The sequence below is a fragment of the Mastomys coucha genome, unplaced genomic scaffold (assembly GCF_008632895.1).
Source record: "Mastomys coucha isolate ucsf_1 unplaced genomic scaffold, UCSF_Mcou_1 pScaffold3, whole genome shotgun sequence".
Lineage (NCBI taxonomy): Eukaryota > Metazoa > Chordata > Mammalia > Rodentia > Muridae > Mastomys > Mastomys coucha.
In genome coordinates this window covers 26,940,570-26,956,621 of record NW_022196909.1, presented here as the reverse complement: position 1 = coordinate 26,956,621, position 16,052 = coordinate 26,940,570, and positions in this window count along the sequence as shown.

The following is a 16,052-nucleotide window of genomic DNA, read 5'->3' as shown; positions in this document are numbered from 1 at the left end:
TGTGGATGCCTGTGCAAATGTGTGGGTATGTGGAGGCTGCAGGTGGATGCTGGGAATCCTCTCCATCCCTCTTCCCTCATAGTCAAAGGCGGAGTCTCTCGACAGAATCCAGAGCTTGCCATCATGGCTAGCCTCTGCAGCTGGTTTGCTCTAGGGATCTCATGGCTCTGCTTTGAGTCTGGGAGCCTGTACGTGGGCTCTGGGGACCTGAACTCTGGTCCTCACGCTTGCTCAGCAAATGCCTTAATATCAGCCTCTAGCTGGTCTGATGAACCCTCTCAGGATGGCCCCAGGACCCCACCCCAGCATCTTCCCCATCAGCCAGTGGCAGGGACTCGGGACACATTTTAACTTCACAGTGTCACAGTGTTTACACTCAAAAGCGAAAATGTAACATTTCACCAGCAACATGTTCCAGCCAGCAACACATTCGTCTTCCCACCAGCAACCACAATATAGAATGTTCTATATTTTTACGGAGGAAGGAACCCACATAGGCAATCCAAAGCCACGTGGCCCATCTCAGGTTGTGCATTACTGAAACTGGCCCTCACCCTGACTTGGGGCTTACCCAGTTCTGGCACCAACTTCCCCACTTTCCAAGGACCTGGGAACTCAGAATGCCACCAAGTTCTCAAAAGGTCACTGTCTGAATAGAGTCACAGCTCAGTGATGACATCATCAGAATAAGATGATGGTCCACCACACAGGAACACACCCCTCCCATTACCACTGATCAGAGCATTAGGGAGGTCTGGGCCTGAGAATAGAGAATCTGAGGGCAGCATGAACTATAGTCTCGTCTCAAAAATAGAAGAATAAATATATGTAATATATTTATTAATATATCTTAATTATTTTAATTAAATATTTTAATTTTATTTATTAAATTTATTAAATTAATAAATTAATAAAACCATTTAATAAATAATTTTATTTAATTAAAATTAAAATAATTTAATTAATAAAATAATACAGCAATGTATAAATGAATATATATAAATAAATTTTAAATAAATATAAAAAGAAAGAAAATGGAACTATATGTAAAAGGAGTGGAGTGGGTGTTGTAGCTCAATGATAGGATACTTGCCTAGCACTTGGGAGACCCGGAGTTCAATCCCCAGCCCAACATAAAGAATCCGAGAAAAACATGAGTAACAGTGGCTGGAAAGCAGATCAGTGTCATCGCTGCCATTTCAAGCCTAGCGGTGGAGTCTCCTCCTTCCTGGCCTGTGACCCACGTCACAGGCCCGTGTGCGTGAGCACACTGTCTTTCCATGTCATTTGCGCCCCTCCGGTGCCCCTCGGCCAGGAACCCCTTGATCACTCCCAGGCCACTGAGCTGAGCCCCTGAGCCGCGACCTCGGCCCGCTTCCTCACCTGAGTTTCTCTATTTGGGTCTTAACTGTGTAGAGAGCAGTGAAGGGCCCTGACTCGGAGCAGATGGGTGTATGTGGTTGCGGGGAGACTCTGGTGCTCTGCGGGAGCCATCAGAAAAAGGTGATTCTGAACCTAGGGGTGGAGCTCAGTTGTAGAGCGCATGCCTAGCACATGCAACGCTCGGGCGCCTTAGTTATGGTTCTATCGCTGTGCAGAGACACCATGACCAAGGCAACGTCTACAAAGGAAAACATTTAACCGGGGCTGGCTTACAGTTTCTGAGGTTCAGTCCTTTATCATCGTGGCAGGAAGCATGGCAGGCATGGTGCAGGGGGAGCTGAGAGTTACATCTTCATCTGAAGGTAGCCGGAAGGCATCCCGTCTTCCCACAGGAAGCCAGGAGAGACTCTCTCCCACACGGGATGGAGCTTGAGCATAAGACCTCAAAACCCAACTCCCACAAGTGAGGTACTTCCAACAAAACCACACCCACTCCAACAAAGTCACACCTCCTAATCATTGCCACTTAACCACGGACCAATCATATTCAAACCACCACACCAGGGTTCTGTCCCTAGCACTGTCGAAACTCAATTTGGTTGGTGCACGACTGGGATCCTAGTGCTTGGGAGGATGGGGGCAGAAAAGGAACTCAAACTCAGGGTCGTCTTCAGCTATGTAGTGTGTTTTGAGACTAGCCTGGGCTACATGAGACCCTGTCCAAAAAAATAAAAGGGAAATGGAAAAAGAAGGAGCACTTGGGGTGCCTGCTCTATTCTCGGAGCTGAAGAGCGCTGCTGTCCGCCCAGTGCCTTTGCTCTGTCAGCTTCCCCACAGTGGACATATTATCCAATATCATCTACATCAGCGGTTCTCAACCTTCCTCATGCCGCGACCCCTTAATACAGTCCCTCATGTTTTGGTGACGCGCAACTATAAAATTATTTAGTTGCTACTCCATAACTATAGGTTTGCTACTGTTATGAAGCATCGTAATTTATGTATCTGATACGCAGCCCACAAAGGGGTCGTGAGCTGTGGATACTGGGGTCTCCTGTGCTCCCCACTGCCTGGAGTCTTTTTGGCTGCAATAGCATCATGCATGGAGCTGGTTTTGCAGAGCTTGAAGCATGCATGTGTTCAGAACCCTGGATAAGGACGGGCCACTGGGGAAGGCACGGCCCCATTTTCCAAGTGTTAAGGATAGTCATTAAAGCAAGAACACAGGTGCTAAGTGCCCAGTGAGAGTCACATCCAACCAGGGCTCATGGGTCCTGAGGACAGAGGACACCGGGGGCAGCATGGTCTGAGGAAAAGGCTGAGGTCTTTAGCAGGGATTTATAAAGCAGAGAGGGAGGAACTAGTGGCTACCCACCACCACCACTGCAGTTTATTTCTATGGCAGAATCTTCAAATGAGCTCAAATGCCTCTTTGTTCTAAGTCAGAGAATGCACATGTAATTGCTGCAGTTGAAGAGAGAGGCAGAGAGGGCCCATTCCCAGCTGTGAGGAGCTGGCGGTCTGGCTACAGCTAAGTGAGAACTGGGTTGGGGAGATCTCTGGGCCATAAAATACGCAAATGCTCAGTGAGTCTCCTCCTCAAATATCCCCTTCTCTATGCCTCCTCAAGGGCCAGAGTCCTTGGCTAGTGGCCAAGAAGTGAAGGCAGCCCAGAGCCATGGGGAAAGCGCCTAGCCTTGGCGGAGGTCCAAGATGGAGAGGATCTGTCCCTGCACAGAGGTTATCTGCGGAAGGCCTTCCTAAAGGCCTTGCTTTGAGGAGCTGATCGGAGTGTGGTGTGACCGCAGGAGAGAGCAAGGCCCCCTCCACACACAGGAGCTCGGCTAGACCACCTCAGGCCTCCAGATGTGCTCCCTGCAGAGGTTCCTGGTGCTCCCTGCAGCCAGGTGGGCTGGAGTAGCTCTGATTTCAAGGGCACCCGGATTCTCCTTTCCTGTAAGAACTTCCAGCACCTGGAGCAACGTGTCTACGTGGGGGGCAGTTGGCAGCTTCCTGTCCAGGCCCTAGGAACCCTTCCTAGGAAGCTGTGGCCTGAATCCTGTCATCTTTCCCAGCTCCTTCAACTCCCTGGGGCTCTTTATTCGTCTTTTAGAGCTGCCTCCATGAAGCCTGTCAGAGCATTGGCCTCAGGAAGGAAGCAGCAGCAGGATTGCACTCAGGAGCAATCAATGGGAAGCCATCCTGGCAGCTGCCTGGCCTGGCCCTCAGAGCCAATCACCTCACAAACATACCTCTGTGGAACAGCAAGCGACGCCCCAGCTGCTACTGAGCCAACACCAAAGGAGGAAGGCTACAATATTGATAGCGTTTCAAGAACGGTCTGGAAGAAACTCCATTCCTTTGGCAAAATTGTTAGGAGCAACGGACCACCTCACATCGACCATCCTCTCCCTCTTTCGCCAAGGAGCATCATGCCATCCACGATGCTTTCCAGTGAAGAAGGGCAGCCACACTACCTATGCTGTGACAACAGATGTGGGAGTCACACTGACAATAGCCCAAACACTGAGCTCAGCCTCCAGTCCTCGGTACACCACTTACTCACAGCTAGGATCAGAACTGCCAGTCTCCAGTGTCCAGGCAGCAGGTGGACATTGTATAGGGGACAGAGGTCCCCTCAGCTCTGACAGGGAGGGCAAGCTAGAATATGCTCTCTAGGCGGGGAGTGAAGATCCCTGGAAGGCCTTTCAGGGGCAACAAGCACTCAAATGGAAAAGATCCCGTCTGGAATAAATTACCATCTCAAAGCTTGCCCCAAGAAAACCAGGATGGAGCCTCTGAGACACAGGGGAGTTCAAACTTTGAACCCATAACAGCATCTTTCTTTGATGCTGTTTGAACACATGTAGGGGTTTTCCCCCACACTCATAACGTCTGAACATGAGGGGTGCCGCTCCGATCTTCATGTGGCAGCTTCCTTCTTCCCCCTTTTTTGGGGGAATCCATTTGCCCAGCAGGAACAGTGGCCTATTTTCCACGACTAGGGCTACAGACGAACCGCATGGACCCATCTTAGATTCCTTTTGGGGTCAAAGGTACATGTGTGTAACTGGGCGTGGCAAAGGTCCCGTGTAGTGGATCTAGTCATGACATGGGGCTTAGTGGGTATGCTAGGATTGCCAAGGCCCAAACACCGGCTATCCAGCCCTCCGGCCATTCCCAGGGCATGTGAGACGGGAAAGCCTCCAATATCATTTGCAAATGGGCTTGAGGGTTATGGATGGCTTGCGGGATCCTAGACATTTGTACATAGTTGGATAGTCTCTACCATCTGCCATCAGACCACTGGCTCAGCATCAGCACCAATGGAAGAAGATGCATACCATCTTGGTCACCTTTTCTGCTGGGTCCCACGGCTCCTTGTAAGAAAGACTGTGAAACCATTTTAAAAGAGACATTTTACTCGCATTCCATTCATTCCAAAGACTGTTTTCGCGGAGGCGACTGCCAAAGTAAGCTCCCAAGACTCCTCCAGCCAATAAGAATGTGCCCCCGCCCTCCGGTAAGGGGCAGCCAATGAGAATTGCCCCCTGGAAGATGCAGCCAATGAGAATTCCCACCCCCATAAGATGCAGCCAATGAGAATGTGTGTCCCTCCCCGCAACATCTCCTGCCAAGGATGTCCTGGCAGCAGCTTGCTATTGAGGAGACACTGGCCAAGAGCCTTAAGGGTCTGAGTACCAACTTCATTATCTCACGGGCTACCTGCCTTCAAGTGACAAACGACTAGCTCTGGAGAAGCATATGGAAGATGGAAAGAACCGTACAGGGGAATAGGGGTGGGCAGTAAATATTTGTCTTTAAAAGAAAAGACAAAGCTTCTCTTATGGAAGACAAACTTGACTTAACTTGGATCTTCAAGGAAGGGTCACTAAATTTTCAGGTGAAACTGAACTCCTCACGAGGTTCTCCTCACGTGTGCATGGAAGCTTAGGGGAGGAGCCGTATGGATGCTAAGTATCCCGAGCTATAGACATAACAGGGCCCGTTCTAGATCGGACATGAGGAGGATGGACTGGCCCCTACGAAGATGCTTTCTAAAATTAAATTCCATAAACGTCCATAGGGTTTCTTTTCCTGAAAGAGAAAAGTAAACAACTTACAAAAATAATACCTCTTGCTTTAAAATTCTAGTTACCCAGATAAATGAGCTTTTCTCCTTCCCTGGCTACCCCAAAGCTACCCTTACTCACCCACCCCACCCCACCCCCGCTCCCCAGGCTGTTTTGTGGTAAGAACAGGAATGCTGCTTCCTGCACACCAGCAGCCTTCCTCCTCCCAGCTGCCCATCCGTGTCCTCTTTATATCTCTGGGTACATTCTCCGTATGGCCACCCTGATGTCCTAAGCCTGAAAAAAAAATCGTCACAGAGTGTCAGTAGGTCAAGTTCCATCCCCCGTGTCTTGCACTACAGTGGGGTTAATAAGGGTTGGGTATATTTTCTAAAACTGAGAAATTAATTTTCAGAATGGCACCCAGAAACCAAGAGGCCTATCTAGGCTGGCTCCAAAAGGTCAGCTGGTGGGAAAAAAGAAGATTCTGAGAAAGTCACAGGCAGGTCCAAATTGCTGACATTATGACATGTTGTTAGCAACTATAAAACTCAAACATGAGAAACATTTGTCCGTTCCAAAAAAGAAAAGAACAAAAATTCTCGTAATACTTTAAATAAGTTTACGATTTTGCATTGGGCAGAACTCAAAACTGTCCTGGGCCATGAACTGCCCAAGAAGCTGCAGGTTGGACCCCCTGACGAAGATGAGTTACGTGTTGTTTCTGTTTTTCTTGTGGATCCACTTGCACTGCAGGCAGTGGGTCTCTTATGTCAATGAAAAGGACATTCACTTGAATCCAGTTTGCTGGCGCCTTCTGTGTCTGTGCTTTGAATGGTTTTTCCTCCGATCCCCCGGTTTTCATCTGCTAAAACCACCTCTGAGACCACTTGAGTCCCCTGGAGTAAAAGGTGGTACCTCCTCATCGATGGCATTCCAGAGCCTGTACAGCTGTCGCCTGCAGCACTGCGTGGGCACTCCCCCCACCCCCTCAAGTGCTTTACCACAAAAGGAGTTCATTTGCCAACACCCAGAACCCCTCCTGGCTGACAGGTACCTGGACACTACCATTCGTTTTAACATCTATACAGAGCCTTTGGCTTGCTTCTTGTTTGGAGAAAATGGACGATCAGAGCTGGGAGGGCTTGTACCTTCCTGTGCTGTCCTGGGTCTTCACCAACCAGTTTCAAAAAACATCAGCAGTCCAGTCCCAAAGAAGATGGTCCCTCCAAAGAAGATGACAACCACCCCCGAGGCCTTCAGTTAAGATGTCCCTTCACCCTTGCTCTCTCTAGCTCTGCCCCTGCTCCCATCAGCCCCTGTGGTTTCTTGCGTCATCCTAGCACTCTGCCCTTCCCCTTTTCATTTTCCAATTCTCTCCCCCACCCTTCACTCCCACCCCCACCTAGATCACTCGGTCCTATCTCTGGCCTCCATCCTCATCATTTTGGGCCTCTACCCCCATTCTCCTCCCCCAACCCCCCGCCACCCCCCATCCCACAGCTCTGCAAGGTTCCCCTGCACAGGAAAAAAGATACAGTCTGAAAGTTGCCTTGATCTTGACCTTTCATCCCCTGGTCTCTGGCTTTTAGCCTCTGACAAATCTATTGCTGTCTGTTTCCCACCAGAGAGAAATCTAGGTGTTTGTGTTTGCTTTCCCTTTGGGTCTCCATTTTAAGTCTGATCTGTTGTGATGGGGGAAGAGGCGCTCAGCCTTGTCTTTGGGTTGGCCTTGTGATTAAAAGCAGAGTCTAGAAACTTCCTGTAGGTTTTTAACTTAGTTGCCACGGAAACAGACTCCAGGTCTGTGACACCAGCTCCACAGAGGAGGGTGGCCAACTTCAGAGCTTAAATGAAGAAGGAACGCTCGGATGTAAGATTCAGGAACTTTTCTGTTGATTTCCTTCATATTCGTCCTTGCGCCTGAGAGTTTCGCTCTTCAGAACCACGCAATCACCCGGCCTTCAGACTGAAAGCTGTGCTCTACTCAGGCCTGTGCTGATGGCTGCCCACTTGCCCACCAAAGCATGATGGCAGACTGTGAACAAAGGCCGATTGACTATCCCCCATGCTGGAAAAGCCTCGCAGAACGCTTCCAGATGTGTCTTTGTTTTTCTTTGGAAATGCACCTAGTTTCCCTCCGGTGCACAGGCTATTGGAATCCGGAACTGTGCCTGTAATAGAGAAGACCGAAGAAATACTGATTCTTTTACTTTAAAGCCAACTCTTTCATTTATGACTTGGCCAAAAACAAACAAGCAAGCTCTGTGGCCATCGAGTCCCCTATGAAGTGTCCCCAGTATCTCCCATGAAGCACTGGGATTCTGCAGAGTCCCTGGCTTCACCCCTAATTGCGCTCAGCATATGTGCCGTCCAGTAGAAGAAAGTGGTCTATCAGCGGTTTGATGAAATTGTTGAGATACTCATTTGTGCTTTCTGGGCCAAGGAGAGGTGTTGCCATCGGTCCGAGTGGGTCTATCCATGGGTGATGCCTCTGGGAATATGGTTGGATTCAGACCATGTCATAAAGCAGGTGTCTTGTGAGCCCTCGCCCAGGAGCAATACTGACTTTGAAAGCTACAGGTTGGTAACTTAGAGCCTGCTGGCTTTTGTTGGTATCCCATGGCCCTGGGCTCAAACTCATCTTCATGATACTGAAAATGTGCCAGAAGTCCTGTACCTCCCACCATGGCTTTTCTCCACCAACTTGGGTCTACAAGCCTGTGTGACTCGACAAGAGGTCGCCAGACACAAAGTCGCCCTTGGCCTCTCTGGCTACCACTGGAAAAAGACATTTCATGATTCCATGTGTCTAAGAGCTTGATTTCTAAGAAAGATCAGGTGCCCCACAGCCTATTTCAGTAAGATAGCAGAAATGCCATCCCACCAGGCAAACAGCGCCAAGAGAAGGCTGATGGTTTCCCATCGTCCCTCTGTAAACTGCTCACCTTGACCCTGCACCCCAGGCGAGTCTTCCTAGCTGCTCTTGAAGCATCCAGTGGCTACACAGCCTCTCCCTGGACCGTCCCCTTGAAACGTTTCTTATTTGGTGCATTTGGTACAGAATTTAAACCGGCCTTTCGCTTCGTTGGTGAACTTAACTGTGAACTGACTTTCTGTTGTTTCTCACGGACTTGGCGAGCTGGGATTTTTAACTCTGTCCGTACCCAGTGTACGTCTGTCGCTCTGCTTGCTGGCAGCTTCCCACCTGCCAGCACCTTTTCTCCTGTCTTGATGTTTTCAGTTCCGTTTCTTTCTCTTATTTTGTTTTATTCTGATTCTCTTCAGTGTGGTTTTATTATAGTCTTCATTTTGATTCCCCCCCACACACACACCAGCCTGTGCACTTCACTTTTAATCCCCTGGGAAACACGGAATGTTTGTTTATTTTTGTGCTGACAGGGGTTGTGGGGGGAAGTGCTTTGCTAATAGATACTGACTTCCGGGACTGGCCCTTTTCAAGGCCTCAGATATTTCTTCCAGGTGCTGCTTCAAAAACCTGGGCTCTCTGCTGGGTTTTCCCTTTCCACCTTGACTTGATTTCTGGTTGTCAGTGGTTCAACTGGCCAGAACTGAATGCTCCGGGTCAGAGGCAGGCACTTCCCTCTCTTCTGTGCAGTAAGTTGCAGGTTAAATGGCCAGAGGGGGAAAGCACCCCCAAGTGGCCAGGGTCAGCACTTCACGAGTGCAGGGGACACTGTGTCCCCAGCTAATACAAAACCTTGCCTGTTTAAAATACCCTCGCTTCTACTCTTCTCCAGGGATTGGATTAGAACTCTATGGCCTGGCCACACAGCAGGGCCTGCTGTGTGGTCTTTCCCCAGCCGCAGAAGTGCCGCAGGGGTCTAAGGCCTTCCCAGAGAACAGAGGCTTGTGTCTCCGACCCTGTTCCAACCCTCAGTTTTACAAAGTACAGGAATCAAAGTTCAGTGCGACTGGAATGTTCCAAATGGAAAGAAAAAAAACAAAAAACTCACCATGAAAATTAACTCGTGCTTTGAAATATGACCTTGGCATGCTGCCCAGAGAAGTGTACCACTCTTTTAAGTAAGAGGATTCTTCTGGAAGAAAAGAAGGAAGAAAAACAATTAACCAGATTCGGGCTGAGTATGTAGCTTGGTAGTTGAGCGCTTGCCTACCCTGTGCAAGTCCTTGGGTTCAATCCCCAACACTGTCAAAAGAAAGGAGAGGGGATCGAACTTGGAAACCCCTGCCCCCGCAGGGGTGAGGCCCTGGGAGGGCAGTGACTCCAACCACAGTGTCCCAAATGTCAAAGGCAAACCCTCCAGAGCCTTGGTTCTCAGCCAGTGGTGAGTCTCAGCCACTCTGAGGGTTGCACATCAGATCTCCTGCATATCAGATATCAACAGGACGATTCAGAACAGTAGCAAAATTGCAGTTAGGAAGTAGCAACAAAGCAATTTTAGGGGTCGGGGGAGTCATCAGCACACGAGGAACTGTGTTAAAGGGTCGCCGCATCCAGAAGCATCCGGAAGCTTGAGAGCCGGAGCTCCAGAAGGATGTGGGAAGATCAGTAACTAAGTATACTAGCCAAAGGCCTTTGGGAGAGGCCTAGAAATACCAAGAGGAAACATTATAACCACCTCAATCAATAACATGGCAAGTAGGAGCCTCCCGGAATCAGTCTAGACTCCAGAGGAGGCCTTAAAGGCAGCTGCAACTGTACTCCTGCACGTCTTTGGCATCCCGTTTCCTAGACTCTCTGGCGTAAATATTTTCCATTGTAAAGAAAAAAAATGTAAATAATGGTTGTATATTTTGTTCTTGTCTTTTCTAAAGTGGAAGTTGATCTGGATAATAAATCACAAATCATCTACATCTTGTTCCTTTTTCTTTTTTCTTTTTTTTTTTTATCCCCTTCTTCTTAGAAATCATATACTATAATATCTTTCAGGAGGCGAAGGCTGATTAAAGAGGGCCTGCATTCCCGACTAATGGAAGGAAGATGGCGCCAGCCAAGGAGAGGGGGATTAGGCAGTAGGAGCACCGAGTGCTCATTAACAGGTGTGGGACCCTGACTGAGCCTCTTAACCTCTTGGGGCTTCATCTAAAAGTGAAAACAGCTGCTGGGCTTTTAAAACAACCAAGTGGCAGATGCAGGGTACTTTGGAAGGGAAAGCTACATTCAAAGGCAGCAAACTGCAAAGTCTCAACTGTCATCAGCTCCATTTCTCGGGAGGCAGACAATTCAGAGCCGTGAAATCTCCGCCTAGTTCCTGTTATTTTTCACGTGAACTCAGTTTCGGAACAAAACCAGTAAGAGATTGAGTGTACTGTGGATTTCTGCTACTACTTTTAAAGAGCTGCGGTTAACAGTCAAAATTATTTTGTGGGCGTTAAAGGCACTTGGAGAAGAAATAAGGACCTTCTCGGCCTGTGTGTGTGTGTGGTTGTGTGTCTGTGATTTTGTGTGTATGATGTGTGTGAGTTGCCTGTTAGCCAACATATATGCCTGTGTACCACATGGAGTCAGATCCCCTGGGACTGGAGTTAGAGCTGCCATATGAAAGCTGGATCCAGAACCCAGGCCCTCTGGAAGAAGCATCCAGTGCTCCTGACTGCTGAGCTGTCAATCCAGAATTCCCAAGGAATAAGTTTTAATAACTTGAATATGTTATTCGTGTAACCAAAGACATATCAGTTTCTAACATACCTTGAAGAACAGTTTGAACCAGCAGAAATAAAGCCAAGTGCTGTGAAGACCAAATGGTCTGAAATTGACAATCTAGCCAGCGTGAGTGGGAGTCTCATAGAATAGCCCAGGCAAACGGAACCAAGTAGTGGCCTTCTTAGCCCGTTCAAATGTCCAAACTGAAGCCATACAATTCCAAAGTAAGCCAAGGCACTTCCCACATCAACTTGACCTTGGATGTTTGCCACTTCAGCGAAAGACAAAGCCTTCAAAGTTGTCAGCACCCCTCACCTCTCTCAGAGGCGAAACTGAGAATCTGAGATGTATTGGACTCCTGCCTATAATCCTTACACTCATGAGACAGAGGCAGGAAAATCAGGAGCTCAGCTACAAACCAATTTGAGACCAGCCTGAGCTACATGAGACCTTGTCTCAAAAATAATAAAATAAAATAAAATATCCCCAGAAAATTAAGCTCAGTACTCATATCTCAGAAGAATGAGCTGTTCAGCCCTTCCATGAGGGTCAGCAGGTTCCGGAAAATTTTAGGATTCAACAAGAACATCCGGGAAGAAATAAAGTCATACAAACTTAAAAGTGAACACATGTTCAAGATTTCATCTGGATTATAGGACAAGAGAAGCAGACATATGTTTTTAAGTGTATTCAGAGGAGCAATCAAAAAAGCACAAATTTATATGGAGTCATGGAACATTGAGATGAGCCGCAAAAGGAAACAAATTTGACTGTCACCGTCAGCCGTGACCAAAGGGAGAGGTCTACCAGTTATCCGCACTTTATAAAGTGCTGTGGAATCACTTGCAGTCCATTAGCAGGTCTAGAAGCTGGTAAGCCAAGAGGTGAGGCATAGCTTTCCACTGAAACCCAAACTACTTTTCTACTGTTGTAAAGCTCTCTCTGCTTTCATGAATGCCCAGGCCTATTTCATAGATGTTAAGACACATCATTTTCAACTCTTGATTTATGCTGGTAAATGAGCAATCAGGAAAAAAAACAAAAAAAAACAAAAAAAAACCCTTGGGCAGATATTGATGGAGCCCTATATGAATGTTAACCTTCTGACCTCTGAGCCCTTCCCCTCTCTCTGTTCATGGCTTCTGAGCCCATTTCCCTCCAACCCCCACCCTCACTGAGCTAAGAACTCTTGACATAAATAACTAGATCTGTAGGGCTGATCAAAAGCAGATGTGGTAAAGGATATAGGCTCTATAGTTCACTGTGCTCATCTCTGGCTGAACAGTAAATCTCTGGGTTTATACTGCCTGCCGGAGTTGTTCCTCTGAATTAAGCACCACTAACCCTTCACGTGGGGGCTTGTTAACTGGGAGGAAACCTCTCTGCCTCTGACCTCTTGATTCAACTTGCTGACAGGATGCTCTGAGAATAATGGGTTGCAGTCTCTCTCCTTGGGACAACCCCCTCACCCCCACCCCCAGAACTGCATCTGATGCTGCTTCCTGTAGCTCGTTCTCCTGGGTTTGTAGTTAGTCTGGCTGAATGGCAGCATCTTATTGCTGGAGACAGGAGCCACAGTTCCCCCTCCCCCCCCAGAACCCCCTCCCCCAGCTATCAGTTAATGTGGCCATTGTATTCCTGCCATAGCTAAACAGTGGTTTCCTTAGCAGTTTAAATAATAAATCAGAATATGAATTCAAGATGTGGCCATGGCACTAACAAGCAATGTACCATCCCCCCAGCACCCCCACCACCACAACCCCTCACCCCAGCCAAGGCTGGACTCTAAGTCTCTTCCAGCATCTACAGTGATGGCTGAACACACAGTATGGCCATTGGCCTTCTAACTATAATGTGACTGTAGTTGCTGCTGACAGCTGCAACCGTCTGTGTGCGTGGTCTCTCAGACATCTGGTTTGTGATGTGAAGAACAGACCCGGATACCTCAAGCTGGATTGAGATTGATTTCCCCGCTCAAACATCACTGGAACACATGCAGATTCCCCCTCCCAGACACTCTCCCCCGCCCCACGAGCTGCTGAATGTCATTTCCAGGGATTCCAAGCTTGGACAGGCCACAGAGTGTTGGGGATGAGACCCTCCCAAAGCAGATTGTTCACGGCTCCAGCTTTGAGGAAGCCGTGATGGAAGAGGCTAAGCTAAGCCGGCTCATGCGCAGCCCCACCACCTCCAAATCCAGGCTAGTAACATTAAATGTCTGAAGACCATGTCCTGGCGCCAGGGGGAGTCTGTCCAAAGTCCTCCTACTCTTAATGCCATGAAAGACAGAAGAAACTGATCCAAACCAATGAAACCGAAAAAGAGGCATGAAAACGGAACGGGGCCTGAGCCAGAACAAGGGCAGCTGGCAACCTCGGAGGACACCCAGAGTCAGCAAGGTGGATATTGCTGCTCTTAGGAACCACGGAAGGCCCAGTATGGTGGCCAATGGCCTACTCCCAGCCGTCAGGGGGCAGAGGCAAGGTAGAGCTCTGTGAGTTCAAGGTTCGACTGGTTTATAGAGAGAGTTGCAGGAGAACCAGGACTACAGAGAGAAACCCTGTCTCAAAAAAAAAAAAAAAAAAAAAAAAAAAAGAAAGAAAAGAAAAAGAAAAAGAAAAAAGGGAGAAAAAAGGAAGGAAAGGAAGAAAGAAAGAAGGAAGGAACACAGAGCTGGCTCAGAGGTAAAGGTGCCTGCCTACAAACCTAGGGGCCTGAGTTCGATCCCCAGTACCCATTTGATGGAAAAAGAGACCCAACTCCAGCAGGTTGTCTTCTGACCTCCCTCCACACCTTCCACGAGTGCTTTGCCCACAAACGGACAACTAAAATAAATAAAAATATAATGAAGAAAGCACTATTTAAAAATAAAATACACGCTGCGTATTAAGAAGAAAAAGGGTGGCTATAGATTAGTTCTTAGATGATTAAAAATAGAAGGAGATGAAGAGAAAATCACAAACAACTGTGGGAAATATTAAAAGGAGTATAAGTTTACGTGATAGGATAGACAAGCTTTTTTTTTTTTTTTTTTTTTTTTTTTTTTTTTTTTTTTTTTTTTTTGAGACAGGGTTTCTCTGTATAGCCCTAGCTGTCCAGGAACTCACTCTGTAGACCAGGCTGGCCTCGAACTCAGAAATCCACCTGCCTCTGCCTCCCAAGTGCTGGGATTAAAGGCGTATGCCACCACCGCCCAGCTAGACAAGCTTTTATATTGTGGTTTTTTGTGATGCTTGCTATTAGTTCAAAAATATATTTACAAGAAGACAATTTCAACATAATTTCAGTGTTCTAAAGCAAAGTAGTCTGGGGCCAGCGGAGTGGCTCATCCGGTATAGGTGATTGCCACCAAGCTTGGTGACCTGAGTTTGATTCCTGGGACCCACGTAGTGGAGGGAGAGAACCGACTCCCACAAGTTTTCTTCTGACATCCACACATATGCAAATAAACAAGGGAAGGAAAATGTCATAATTTTGAGATTCCAGTCTATGTACAAACAATTATTCAGTTATTAAAATAAACATATGTTCAAGATGGGAGAACACAGAACATTTTCTTCAACCATAAATTCTCACTGAAGTTAGTTTCTTTAAAAACAAAACAAAACAAACAAACAAACAAAAAAACAAAAAAACCAACCTCTCAGGAAAGGAAATCATTGACCCAAAATTATTGTGGATGTAGTAAAATGTATGGCTAAGCCTAACCACTGTTCATGGTTTTTCGGGTTTTGTTTTTGTTTTTGTTTTTATAGAATTTCTTTATTTTATGTATGTGGGTACATACACTGTCACTGTCCTCAGACACACCAGAAGAAAGCATTGGATCCCATTACAGATGGTTGTGAGCCACCATGTGGTTGCTGGGAATTGAACTCAGTACTTCTGGAAGAGCAGTCAGTGCTCCTAACCACTGAGCCATCTCTCCAACCCTTGGTTTTTTGTTTATTTGTTTGTTTTATTTTTTGGTTGGCAGGTTGCTTTTGTTTATTTGTTTTTTGGGGGGGTAGTTTTTGTGTCAAATCCAGAAAACAAAACTCTTAGCAGCCATTGTAAATATATATATATATATCATATTATATATACATATATATATCATACATATATATGTGATATACATATATCATATATATATACACATATATATCATCTTCTTGGCATACTGTCCAACAGTGTACAGAAAACAACTGCCAAGTAGAAGCTGATTTTGGAGGCTGTATTTCTCAAGCTGGACATGGTAGTGCACGCCTTTAATCCCAGCACTTGGGAGGCAGAGGTGGGTCGATCTCTGTGTTTGAGGCCAGCCTGGTCTACAGAGTGAGTTTCAGAGCAGCCAGGGCATCATCTGTACTGTGCATTGTCGGAGACACTTTTCTGGGGTTTTAAATTGTAATGAAGCCCACTTGGTGTACATCAGCTGGATGTGGAGGTATACATCTGTGATCCCAGTGCTCCAGAAGGCCAAAAGGATTCCTGAGTTCAAGGCCAACCTGGAATTCCCCACCCCCGCCCCCGAAATAAAAATAATAAGAAAGTATTGACAGAATTTTTATATAGCATGAAGTTTGATAACAAAAGGAAACTGGTACACCCTGCACACGACTGGAAAAGGGATGAATTCAAGACAGCCTGACATCCGTCCAACTCTATATATCTGCTGCAGGAACCGGAGATTCTATCAAACAGGCTCTCCACCAAGGAATTCTTTCCTTTGTTTTAAAAGAGAATGAACAAGAGAGTATTTAGCAAGCGCTGTCTGCTACAGGGAGACTAACAATTGCCAAGTCTCTTAAGCCACAGAAACATCTTCCAACTCTGACAAGCTCCTACCTACAGAGCGCTAAAATGACTGAAAAAGGAAGTGAGGTAAGAGATGGGGAGGTGGCACACAGCTATGATCCCACAGACGGGTGATGGAGGCGAGATGCTCAGTTTGAGGTCAGCCTACCTAGTGAGACACCATCTCT